The sequence below is a fragment of the Sesamum indicum genome, linkage group LG6, assembly GCF_026168435.1.
Source record: "Sesamum indicum cultivar Baizhima isolate 11 linkage group LG6, ASM2616843v1, whole genome shotgun sequence".
Lineage (NCBI taxonomy): Eukaryota > Viridiplantae > Streptophyta > Magnoliopsida > Lamiales > Pedaliaceae > Sesamum > Sesamum indicum.
This window is the reverse complement of record NC_142662.1, coordinates 141,130-151,454: the sequence shown is the minus strand read 5'-3', so window position 1 is coordinate 151,454 and position 10,325 is coordinate 141,130. Positions and strand designations below refer to the sequence as shown.

The following is a 10,325-nucleotide window of genomic DNA, read 5'->3' as shown; positions in this document are numbered from 1 at the left end:
AATCACACTCAATAAGTGTACAAAGAAGTACCTTACATAAAAATATTTTCTCTAAAAAAAAGTAAGTTAAATAAACAAATTCCTCAAGCCATGTTTACTTCGAGTATCCAATTAAATAGATGATAGAATTACTTTTAATTAAATAAATAATTAAAAATTTTGATATTAATTATAAAGTGTTTCTTTATATATACTATTGTATCAGGATAAATTTTAGTTATGTGTTTATTTTGATTCATACTAGTGGTTTGAATGGAAAAATTACTATTAAGCCCTTTTATATATATTAAAGATAAATTCACCATTTAGATGCCTTAGAGGTTGAAGCCTCTCCCATTAGTACTGATGGCTAAGATTTTTTAATCGTTGCCTTGTATTAGGCAAACATATTAATCTACTCATGAAGACTTTTTTTCAAACCCATTCATATTATAGTTGATAATAAATTGATCAAAGGAGGGAGGTAGTGATTGTAGTATCATATCAATGTATGTTTCTTCATTCTCGAAATTAACCTGGAGGTCTTTAAACTTTTCCACTAGGGATAGCATCATCACTTCATGCTCCCATAAGGACGACCCTTTAATCATTCTAGCGCCGAAAAATGCCTTCGTCACTGCATATCTAATATGCCGGTCCAGTACCGCATAAAGTTCTTTCATGCGGAGCATTATCAACCAAACGTCCTCTACCTCTTGTACTGTTTCTAGATCTCATTGCTCATTGAGCCGAGTACGATACTGCATACTTTCCTGTTGTCCTCATGCCATTTAGTAAACTTTTTTTAACGTCAAACGTTTTTCGGGCAGGAACCCAATAAATTCTGAGGTAGTGACTTACCCAAATCATAAGTCTGGTTTTCGAAACCGAGGACTATCCTCAAATTTTTCAGCCAATTCGAATAGTGTGTTCTATCAAATTTATTAGCCTCGAGTACAGAATTAAGTGGATTCTTAGATATCTACAATAACCAGAAATAAATAAATAGATTATCATAATATTAGGTTCAAGTTAAGACTTGGACTTCAGTTATTAACCCTTCCACTATTTCTATAAAAGTTCATCACTCTCAAATGAGGTCTCAGCAAAACCTTTTTCCTAGTGAGCCTGAGGTTTACAAGCAAAATTCTTCATGCTCTACTTTTACAATTCACATGAAAATAACCTTGTTGGAGGTATCCAATACCATCCTCGACCTACGAGATCTCCAAGATATTTTACCTCACCGTTTTTCCGTGATTCCAATTACTACAAACTATTCACGTTACTTGGTATTAGACCCGACCCATCAACCGAATCATAGTGTAGACTATCACCTCCCACGACTCGTGAGAAAGGAAAGTAGGTGCGCATTCACTTCATTCATAATAATACTACAACTTCATTTAAGTTCAAACGTACCACGACTCTGAGACCACGTATAGGTGAAATCAGCTTCCTCACTATATTACTATGGATGGAAGGCATGAAAAAATAATCCTTTATTTTAAATTCCACTTTTGGGGTCTAATATTTTAACTTGGTCCAACCAAGTGAGAGTGATTAATTGTTTAACTGAGACCTCATCACATATTAATATTTTTCATGCATAATATACTAAATATTAAAAGTATTAAAAACTGCATCGCATGCGAAAATAAAAACCTAGCATGCCCCTATTGGATGATCACAAGCCCAAATACTTAAACGACCCACTGAGCCCACAGTGGATCTTTGGTAGGCCTACCCTATTACAAGCTTTTCAACCCATTAACTTTTTATAGGCCTTGTAATCTCTCTTTATTTTCTTCATCTCCTTCATGGTCTTTGTCGTTCGGGCCTCTTCTCCATTGATTTTTGTGGTCAACCTATGGCCTCCTCCATGGGCCTCCACTCTCTAACCTATAACATTCATTACAACTAAAAAGAAATGTCAAACAGCAATTGGGGAAAGTACATTAATAGGGAGAAAGTAAGTCTTAAACAAAATAGGCTAAGAACGAAAAGATAAGAAAATACGAGGCACACAACCCCAACCCAACAGAAAATAAACCATCCACAAGGTCCAATGGGCTTTACGATAATCCATGTCAATCCAATTAACACAAATAAGCATGAAATATTCCAAATAATCATGCACTAATAATAATGCCAACCATGCATTATAAACAATGATATCTAATATCATAAATTACTTACATATTCAATCCAAAGAATAGTATGAAAAATAATGCAACTTAATTATGGACATAAGTACAACCCATGCAATAGATTAATTCTTGTTTGAAAACCTATTCAAATTAATTTTAGTAATTTAAATTTGAAAAATTGATAACTACACAAAATGTCATGATTTTATAATGATTTAATCTTCCTTTTGAGCAAAAAATATTCATAATCTTATGAATTTATTGAATATTCAGCTAAAAGGGATTATATGGGATAAAGATGGCAAAATCGAGCGAAAAATGAATATCGAGGGCACCAAAAAGGGAAGAAAAAATTTCAAGGCAATTATGCAGGATTGATTAAACGTTCCCACGTTTAGTGATTTGATCAACACAGATGAAGAAAGGAAAGATGCAATTTCCACAAGAAAAAAATGAAATGATTTGCTGAATTTTGGAAAAGACTCCTTTAAATACGTGAATGATGATTTGCTGATATTTTTGGAACCAATCATGTACTTAACCCCCCCTCCCCCCCATGTCTAGATTCATAGGAGACTTTTATTATAAATAGGGGGAGTCTCTCCATTTGTAAAAGACACTTTGGAATTGAATATAACACTTTAAATTTAATAGATGATTTTATACTTTCTCTTTAGTTTCAATTCTTTGCCTAAGGTTAATGGAATTCCACTTCTTAGTAAGTTCTTCCATTAACATGCACGACTAAATTCTTTATTTTCCGATTAAGGTCAGGGTAATTGCTTGATTCATAACCAGTTGTGAGATCTAATTTGCGCTTTTTACACTTGTTAAATAAGAATTCATGCTATTCTTTGTGCCTTTATTACAAACATCTGATTTATGAATAATTCAGCAGGTTGTTCATTATCAAGAAGGTTTGTTTAGCTAATTGAACTTTACAAATCGTGTAATTATTTGTTTCGTTTGATCTTAGTAGCAACATAACATAATTAATTATGTCAAAGTAGTTAGTTATGTTTTGAGGAATGCATGATCTAATTTAAACGAATTATTCTCGTAGGAATTTGTTAATTAGAATCACGCCTTTCTAATTCTTAATGTTATTAATAAATTAAATCTTGTGGATGTTCCCAGGGTTGTCTGTTAATTAGGGATCTAGCCAACGATCGTACCTTGGCTAACGAAAAGGTAAGGGCAGGTGAGGTCGTTAGGTCGTACCAATGACCATAAGTGATTTATTTGTTTATGCAAGTGTTATGTTTGTATCGATGATCAACTCACAGAATCAAGCATGGACCTACCTTTAACCGGAAAAATCCCCTATCATTCTTCACCTCGTAATTTTAATTGCTTTCTAGTTCATTTTAGTTTTTAATTATTTCTCTCTATCATCAAACATCCCCCTATTATTTTCTTAAAAAAATCGACTTAAACCAGTCCCAGTAGAATCGACCCTACTCTCACTTTTGCAAAGTGTTGTAGGAATTAATTTTGGCGGCCTCGACACCCATCAAAAATACCAAATCTTAACCAAAAATAAAATTCACCATAATTAACTATTTCAGAAAAATATGCAAAAAAATAAAAAAAATAAAAATTCTAAAAAAAATAGAAAAATCGTCCTGACTGACCGATCGGCTAAGCTGGGCGAGCGTACGCTGGTAAGAAGATCTGCACGCTATGTGCACGCCCGCGCTCTCTTGCTAACCAGCGACTGGGTGACAGGCAGTGGCACGTTTGCTGCCGATTTTTTATTTTTCTGAAACTTTTCATTTTTTTTCAGCAATTTTTGAAACAAAAAAAAAGTAGTTAGATCTAGAAATTTCAAATTTAAAAAACCCTCATGTCCACAATTAAATACAAAATTAAAACATACAAAATTCTAGATCTAGATATGCAATTAAAAAAAAATCATGCTTCCAAAGCTGATTAAAACATGTTTAGAGTTTAGTTTTTTTTAGTCCATCAAACATTACTATTACTATTTAGGATTTGGGATTTAATGTTTTTTTTTTTTGGGGTTAAACCACCCAAAGGTGGGGGGAACTTTTTGGGGTCCCACCCCTTCTTTATTAAAATTGAAAATCAACCACAACGGGGAGTGCTAACTCCTTAGTATTGCCTAAAAAATCATAAATAAGGAGTACCACTCCCTTACAATGAGGTTCAACAAAAGCATAAACTTAGTACTACTCTTTTACTATAAATAGGCAATAAAGTATAAAGAAGGAGTACTACTCCCTTACAAAATAAACTTCTAGTGATACAATGAAAAAGAAAAATGAGTTGGAGATGATAATCCAATATGCTTGAATCATCGGGCCCTACTGATCACCTACAAAAGTTTTTCAAGTAACAATATACAGGATATGCAAAATACGACAAGACAAGTACCATCAAGTTGGGTGGAGAGTTTGGCATATCAAAAAGTTTCTATTTCATCGCCAATTGATAGTGAAAATTGAACCATCTTGATGTCTTCAAAAGTCTCATGGGGTACCTACAAAAAACCATCAAACAAACCAAACGGTCAGAAAATGAGGACACCTCTAATTCATGGCACGACAAAAGCATACACAGAGAGTACAACTCCATTATATCTATAATCAACAATGAAGCCCAAGTACAGACAAAGGAGTACAACTCCCAAAATAGTATGCGTCGGGGGAGGGGGGAGTGCTCAATCATGGGGGTTCCACATTTCAAACACCAAGTATCTAAAGTTGTGGGTACTACATCTATATGGTTCTAATGTTGGGGAAACCGTGCAAATCCAGTCTGATGATCCCAATACATCTTATCTCGCAGTTGATCTCTAGAAAAGAGGGTGTTTTCTTCACAAAAACGAGCTTAGTTAGCAAGAAGGTCTGCTGCTTGGTTTTCTTCTATTAAGATGTGGGAGATCTTGGTTTCAAGTTGTGAAAAACACAACCTAATCTTGTGGAAAAGTGTCTGATGATACCAAGCTCCTTGGAGATAAGCTGGATAACATAAAGTGGATCAATTTAAATCCAAAATTTATTTAGACCCTTTTAAAGACAAATCTATAATCCACGGTAAAGTGCTTGGAGCTCAGCAGAGATGTTTGATGAAATTCCTAAAGATTCAAGAATGCAAAGAGAACAAAGATCCTTATAATCTCTCAGTAGCTCGCATGCTCCCGAGTGCCCCTGGGTTACCTTTAGATGCTCCATTGGTGTTTAATTTGAGCCAAGCAGGATCTTGTTTTCTCCAATAGTTTAGGGATTAGGGTTTGGGGTTTGGGGTTCAAGGTCTTAGAGGTTTGGGGTTCAGGGTTTAGGGGTTCAGGGTCCTAATGGGGTTAAGGGTTTTTGTTCGTCTCTCTTTGTGGATTCTAACGGTGTAACTGCTGGCGGTAATTCAAAGTAATGGCGCAATTGTAGGGAGAAGGTGGCGGTGATGGGTGGCAATTTGGGAGAGATTTTATGCGGAATGAAATGGCGACTGCGGGCATGTCTAGTGGGATTTCTGGCCATGCACACCATGGTTAGACAGATTGCAAGACGACGAGTCTGATGATGGTGGCCGTGTCCTGAGACGCGCCGGCGAGGTTTTCTAGCCAGCGGCCGGTGGATGCACGACGGCGCCTCCCCGACGGTGGCGGTGATGGGCTGTTTGTTGGTGGTGGTGGTGGTTTGGTTGAAAAAGTGATGGTTTGGTAGTGGTAGGTGGTGGAAAGTTTAGTGTGTGAAAATCTCATACACTTATAGTGAGAAGGTGGAAGAAAATTGCAAGCTTCATGGTTTTAGGGTTGGTTGGTTTGTTTAGGATTTAGGATTTTTTTTTCTTACCCAAATAAAGTATGACTAAATCAGACTAAACCAATCACAAAACAAGTGTATTGTGCTTGGCAGATAATTGATTTAAGTTTGACCAAACTTTATTTGGATTAGAATTTTCCAGAAAGTGACAGCTCACTACACTGTAAACTAGGAATAACTTCAGAGTGCTGCTTGTCAAAATTTCCAGATGTTGAACCATTGAATACAATTTACCATAATATTGAGATTGATAGTCGTGTTTAAGTTGTTCCATTTTTTATTGAAAGTTGGTGAGTCGAGACTGCAGTGTCGTGGCCTCTCCGCTTCCTCATTCACTCTATTATCTGCTCACCTCTTTATTCCAGTTGGTTTTGTAAAGTATGATGAAGAGCAGTAATGTCTGCAAAGCCAATCTAGCAATCATTCGCCCCCCCCCCCCCCCCCCGAAGATTCCCATTACGCCAAAGTGAGCTACCGCCCACGGCATTCTCGCTATCAGTAAAACTAACAGCAAAGTAGTCCCTTGTGCGGAGGATGATAGCCATGCAAAGAATCCCGATCAATAGAGACTGAAATATCATTATGTAGACAGAGTATTTGGTTGCTCTAGGATGTCCTAGGCCAAGTTCGTTGGAAACACGAATGCTTATAGCAGCATTGACTCCGATGAACACCATCGTTTCCAACCCGTCAATGTTCATGCAAATAGAAATGGGACCAACTGTATTAACCGCATCTTTAAGATTCCCGGCGATGATAATGATGCTCATTATATATCAAATCTCTAGACATAGCATAACAGCAAATGCAAGTGATAACCTAAAAAATGCCCATATATCCTTAAACACATCCCATGAAATCCTTTGCAGTCGTCCTTACACCAACCAACTACATAAATAAATTGTGCTATCGCAAAGATCTAACTCATAAGATCAAATGCAACAGCTGCTCTGATCGTTCCCAAACACCATATAGTTTGTGAAAGAAGAGCAACAACTGCTATCCAGGCAATCACACTAATCTTGCTCTGGTCTTGAAGGAATTTTTGTGATGGAAACGCTATCGAAAGAGAGAAAAGTTGAGGGATGGTTAGAAGCATATAGAATCCTGCAGGTTCTACTATTTCATTGGATTGGCCGATCACCCTAAGAATTGAAGTGGCAAATATGTAGAGCGGTAAGAGGAGAATGCAAGTGGCGAGTATAATTATTATCGACCGTTCCATGTAAACACTGAGCATATGAACTTGTCAGGTGCCAAATGCCTGACCGCATAGTGTTTCAAGGGCACTTCCTATTCCAAGCATGAAGCCGAAAGCAAAAGTTTCGACCACCGACGTAGCAATAGAGAAATCAGAAAGCTTAACATCTCCGAGGTGGCTGACGAATATGGTGGCGACGGAGCTAGTCCCGATCTAGCAAACGATCTGAAAGGATATGGGGCCGCCTATCCGCCATAGCTTCGCTGTTTCTATTCAGAAAACTCTCCACCACGCTTTCAGCCCTTTCACTGGAACATAGTCTCCGTCATCTCCAATCAATTGGAGTTCGCTCGCACTCCATTTGAGCAGCGGCACCTCCATATCGATGTAGTGGTGGTTTGGTTTAGGCTTTAGGATTTTTTTTTAAATTAGGGACTTGTCGGGTTCCCCATCCTATCTAAATTAAAAAGTGAATGTACAACTAGTTTTGTATAATTGACAAAACCTGACACAATTTCAAAAAGCCGAAAAATGACAAAAGTTGGGTTAAGCAAAAAAAGAAAGCCCACAAAAAAAGTTCTTGGCAACACAATTAGGCCCAACTGAAGAAATGGTCGGCGAGACCTGCCCAATGTTGGTGGCCCAGTACTATTCACGGTTCATGGGAGGTTTAATAGCGCAGGTGGGCTGGCGGGTGAAGCGCAACCCAGGTGTGAGGTGGTTCGTCCTAGTGATGCAAGTGATGCAGTCCATTTGAAAGAGCTGGCCATTGCAGTTGGCAGCCCACTCAAGGTAAAGCCCAAACATGCTGTGAAGGAGAGTGAGCTGGCGAAATGTCATGGCCCAACAGCAAGGCAAACTTGCAGCAGAAACACTCAGCAGAAAATGAGAAAACAGAGGACTTCCTTAAACATCTTGAGGATTCACTTGGTTTGAATGTAGGAATTTCTTGTCGATCACATTCAATGATCCCCACGAGTTGTCCTTGAAGCTCCTCTCCTCTCAAGAGTTTAGAGCTATTTGTAGAGCATGCGAGATTAGTAAGATAGTCAGCTGCTTATTCCCCTCTCGGTAAATATGCGTTATTTTGTACTCCAGTTTTTTCAGCATCAAGCGAATGTGTGTGAGCATGTGCTTCAGTAGCCAGTGAACTTTCTCTGAGTGCTGAACGAGATGGAGGATGCAATTTGCGTCAACCTCAATCCATATCCGTTAAATCTTTTCAGTTCGATAGAGTTGGAGGGCTTTGGGGAAAACCTCCACAAATGTATTATTGTTTCTCCAAGAACTTCACAAAATGCAAATATAACTGCTCCCTCCTCATCTCTTGCAATTCCCCCCACTCCAGCACATTCGGGGTTTCCTTTAGAGACCCAATCCGTGTAGATTTCTATACATCCAAGTTCCAGTTTTGGTCTACTTAACAATATTGATTTTAGGCTTGTAGCTCGATCCAAGCTCGAGTCCCATGGATTTCGCCACGAATCGGTCCCCTTTCCAATTGATGCATTTTGTCGTTTTGCTTTTGAAAGTGGGTGACTATGTGTTGGTGGACCTTCCCTTAATGCGTTCCGAGTTGAAATTCTTATTCCGGTGCTTCACGTTATTCGTTTCAAGCCAACCAAACCACATGATAAATAGGGGAACAATCATTCTGATGTGGTTTTGCCCCAAAGCTGTTAACCTCCAATAGTTCAACTGGAGTACAATGTTATCAGTATTAGGAAGGTTCATGTTAAATTTTTTGGCAAAATGTTGTAGCACCCCCTATTGCTACTAGGGCTATATCTTCTCTAAATGTCATATTTATAGTAACCCCTGTATCCATATATCTAAATATGCACATAATCATCTAATCAATATGTGTACGTAATAATGTCATAACAGGCATAATCAACCCACAACATCATATATACATATCAAACACCACAAGTAAACCATCACAAGTAATCCCCACGCTTACGTTCTATACAAATAAAATATGATTTGTATTTTAACTAACAATAAGGAGAAAATCGCGTACTGGTCCAACATGCCTGAATATAGCATTTAGACCAAGCCTTCAACAAGCAGACACCTTAAGATCTATTCTTGAAAAAAATATCAGCAGAGGAATAAGTCTGCAACTCAATAAGTAAATAGCCAGCCCTATCTATATATGTATTTCAAATATAGCCTCAAACAAGATAAGTAGGCAACATGCATGGAACATAGTCAATTTAATTCCAACATAATCATCTTTATTACACCACATAGCTATCTCGCAATAAGACAAGCAATTAAACTTCCCTTTTTTCCTAGTTTGCTTACCAGATGGTGATATCGTGTTTTTCCCATCAACTCAATCTCACCGTTATATAAGTTCAAGTGAATTCCCTTGACAGCCTGCTCATCAATCTCATTTCGCATCACACCTCTTTCAATTCGCATCATAGCTCTTTTATATCGCATCATAGCTCTTTACTTCTTTTTTCATATAGCATCAAAGCTCTTTTCATTTTATTTCTTTCTCATATCGCATCATAGCTCTTTTCATCTCATTTCACCTTATAGGTTTTTCAACAACATCAAAGGGTATTCACACCACAATTACATTCAATTTCCACCACTCCCTCATATCCACATATCACTATTCTTGTAAGCAACTAGTAACGTAAAACCATATATCAATATATTCTCATTTTCAGACATCCACAACACATCAAACAACAGACATAATATTTCAAGGTATTTTCTCATTCCAAGTACATAATATCGACAATCAAATTAAATCACTCACCACTCATATATTTTTAGATAAATCAACGTCAGCATGAACCACAAATTTATATAGTAGTAATACCACAAATAAAGGGGACATATATAAATAATACTAATTATTTACTTACCTCGACCTCACAACGCTTCTATCTACTCAATCGATAATTTTAAGTCTTTTTACCTTATCCCCGTATCCTATAATGAGTTATACCACATATAATCAATATATCGAGGATATCGTAATTTCTTTTAAATAGAATAATTAAATATTAATCGTACAATTTCTAATAATTCTCTAATATTTCAAAATATAAATCTTCGTTCTAGTTCTTTATAACTAGACACTTTAGGCTTCATAAAAATATTATAATTTATCAAGTAATTCATAGGAATTCATTTAACCAAGCCCCTTATATATTTATAACTATCATTTTTAATGTAGCATCCCCT

At 37.0% G+C, this 10,325-nt stretch overlaps 1 pseudogene; it reads right to left on the bottom strand.

Moving 5' to 3' along the window:
- Window positions 1-6,254: 6,254 nt before the first annotated feature.
- LOC105165872 (protein DETOXIFICATION 35 pseudogene) lies at window positions 6,255-7,496 on the bottom strand (annotated as a pseudogene).
- Window positions 7,497-10,325: the final 2,829 nt, after the last annotated feature.